This window comes from Capricornis sumatraensis, chromosome 3, assembly GCF_032405125.1.
Source record: "Capricornis sumatraensis isolate serow.1 chromosome 3, serow.2, whole genome shotgun sequence".
Lineage (NCBI taxonomy): Eukaryota > Metazoa > Chordata > Mammalia > Artiodactyla > Bovidae > Capricornis > Capricornis sumatraensis.
Genome location: NC_091071.1, coordinates 118,791,515 through 118,795,316, shown reverse-complemented (window position 1 = coordinate 118,795,316; position 3,802 = coordinate 118,791,515).

The following is a 3,802-nucleotide window of genomic DNA, read 5'->3' as shown; positions in this document are numbered from 1 at the left end:
TAGTTTTCTTTTCTTGTATGATCTTAGTCTGGCTTTGGCATCAGGATAGTAGCACATCTCACAAAATGAACTTGAAAATGTTCCCTCTTCCTCAAATTTTTGGAAAAGGTTTAGTGTTAATTCTTCTTGAATAACATATAGACCAAATGGATTTACAGATATACAGAGTATTTTATCTACCCAACAACAACAGAAAACAGATTTTTCTCAAGAGCCTGTGGTGCATTTTCTAGGGTAGATGACATTTTAGTTCACAAAGTAATTCATAAAAAATTTAAAACATTAATACCAAGTAATAAAAAATAATACCAAGTATTTTTTCCAATCATAATGATATTAATATTAATCTAGAAATCAATAATAGGAGGGAAACTGGATAATTCACAAATGTGTCAAAATTAAATAACTGGCTTCTGAAGAATAAACAAGTCAAAAAAGAAATCATAGGGAAATTAGAAAATACTTTGAGACAAATGAAAATCAAAACACAACATATCAAAATTTATGTGTTGTTGTTTAGTTGCTAAGTCATGTCCAACTCCTGAGACTCTGTGGAGAATAGCCCACAAGAGTCCTCTGTCCATGAGATTTCCCAGGTGATAATACTGGAGTGGGTTGCCATTTCCTTCTCCAGGGGATCTCCCCAACTTGGGGATCAAACTCACATCTCCCACATTGGCAGACAGATTCTTTATCACTGAGCCACCAGGGAAGCCCCATTAAAACTTATACGATTCAGCAAAAGCAGTACCAAGAGGGAGGTTTGCAGCTATAAATGCCAGTGTTAAAAAAGAAGAAAGATCTTAAATAAATAACAAATTTTATACCTCAAAAAAAGGAAGAGGGGGAAAAAAAACTAAACCTGAAGTTAGCAGAAGGAAGGAAATATAGCATAGAATAGAAAAACAATATGAAAAAAAGTAAACAAAATTAAGTTGCTTTTTTGAAGAGATAAACAAAATTGACAAAATTAAGGTAAATTAACTAAGACAAAAAGAAAGAAGATTCAAAACTAGAAATGAAAGACTATAAATGATACCATAAAAATATTATTGCAAGAGACAACTGTGAGCAATTATATACCAGTTTATTGGATAATAAAGAGAAATGTATAAATTCTTGGAAACAAACAACCTATCAAGAATGAATCAAGAATAAATATAATATCTGAACAGAAACCAGTAATGCATAAGGAGATTGAATCTGTAATCCAAAAGTGCCCAGGACAAAATGTTCTCACTAATGCATTCCTTATTGGTTTTTAACATAAATTTAACAGGTTTAATTGGTTTTTAACATAAATTTAAATTTATCAACTTGTAATGATAATATACATTTATACTTCAACTAGGTGAAAAATTTTTTATGTGTAAAGTAGGCAGAAAATTGTTCACTTCTATTTATCTGTAGAAGCCTTCCTATATCTGAAAAAGAATATTTAGGTATTAACACATCCAAATGGTATATGTTTTTTATGGCACTAAAGACTTTATTGTGTTTAGATTGATGATAATGTATCTGACTATAGAATCAAAATTACATTGAAGTAGATGATCAGCCTTTTGAAGACAAAAATAGAATTGAAATACCTGATTTTGGTAAAATATCAAGATCAATGCCAAGCTTCAGTAGATTCTTAGTTTGTATTATATACATTACAAGAGATAATGTAGAAATTCTTCTGTATTGTATATCTTAAACCTGACCAAAGTGCTCTTGACTTAAAATTATTTGAATAAAAATGTGTATACATTATATATTTTAAATATTTTTTTTTATTTAGTAGGTTGATTCATTTTTTTACAAAGCATTTTTCTTGCACATGAAGGAAGGCAATACTGAACTAAATAATATCAGGTATCCAAGCCCACTTGCTTAAGGCAGTTCAGTTTCAAGTTTGGGCTTCTCTGATAGCTCAGTTGGTAAAAAATCCACCTGCAATACAGGAGACCCTGGTTAAATTTCTGGGTCGGGAAGATCTGCTGGAGAAGTGATAGGCTACCCACACCATTATTCTTGGGCTTCCCTTGTGGCTCAGCTGGTAAAGAATCTGCCTGCAGTGTGGGAGACCTGGGTTCCATCTCTGATTTGGGAAGATCCCCTGGAGAGAAGGGAAAGGCTACCCACTCCAATATTCTGGCCTGGAGAATTCTGTGGACTACAGTCCATGGGGTTGCAAAGAGCTGGACACTACTGAGTGACTTTCACTTTCAAAGCTAAGATAGTTTTTATAAAAAAGACTATTTAAAAAATTTAAATCGTTAACACTGGTGAACTTATAAAATTCACAGACTAACTGCTTTGGAAAATAATGCTCAGATTACAGATTTTAAAAGGTATTTTAGTTAAGTGCCAAATTTGTAATATAGCTAAAGAGATCAACAACATTTTTCAAACATATGACTATCACTCTCTTATGTGTTTTAGATTTAATACCTCCACTGATAACAGGAATTGTGCTCAACAGTATGCAGAATAATTGATGCTTTCTGTAACCTAAGATACTACTTTTATAAAAGCTGTTTTTTTTTTTCTTTAATGTTGTGTCAAATGTCCTGGAGTGAACAAGTTGAGTTTGAAATTAATGAATAGTTCATGTTCTGACCGTGAGCCAGTCTTGCCTACTAGGATGGTGAGAATTTCCAAAAGAAAAGGAAAAGAAAGATAAAAAGAAAACACACACACACACATACACACATAGACACATTAATGTGTAGTTACAGGTGTACTTCAATTTTTAAAAGTCCCCCCATTATTCTGTACCCCATGGTGCCAACCAAAACTCTGCCTGCTAATTGACAAGAGGCCTTCAGCCTTGCTGTGACAGCTGTCATTCAGTGACGCTGAAAACAAATAAAGATAAAAATGTTTGCCCTCCTCTGTGCAAATTTGAAAACTGATTCCAAAGTTTCTCTATTATATGGCAATTAGTGGTCAATGGGAACTGAACTATTTCAGACAAACTTAATCATTTGCTCTAACTACTTGGAGTTATATTTTGTAGCTATGTTCAGCAAATAAAAGCATATTTTTGAAGCTTTGAATACACTGAACATAAAAACCTTGGGGACAAACACCGACACTTTTGTTCATTATGATATACTTCAACCATTTATAGCCAAAATATATCTATGAACATTGAGAATTGGTACTAAAAAATCTCTTCATCTTCTCAGACTGATGAGACTCTCAAGGACACAGATCTTTAAAATGATTTGAAAGAAAGTACCAAATCTCATCTATTGGATCCACAGAAGATATTTTCCTGACATCAGAGTGAAAAATTTTTGCCAAACACATAAAGGAAACCCTCTTCTCATCTATAATAATAGGCGATATTGACTGAGAATTTAGTATGTGTCTGACAGGGGTTTTTGCCATCAACCACCTCAAGCTTCAAAACCTCCAAGTGTCTTATCTATATTATCTCACTTAATTCTCACAGCATCAGTATGATGGAAAGACTAGTGTTTCTTTTTCCATGAGGAAATGAGACACAGAAAGGTTAAAGAACTGGCTGGAAAGAACTTAGCCTAGAAATGATGGAGCCAGGGCTTGAACAAAGGTAGCCTCCCTCCAGGGCCCTCTATATCCATCTCTAGAATTAACCACTGCATGGTCTGTGGCAAAAGAACTCAAGGGAAGCATTGTGAAAGATTTGATTCCATTGTCCTGCGTCCTTCCAAACGTGTTTTTGAGGCCATTATTTGCACTAATAAGTGTACCACAGGCTTCATTAGAAAAGTAATCTTTGTTTAGGTAACTTGCTAAAGATTCCTGTCTCTCTCTCTCTCACACGCAC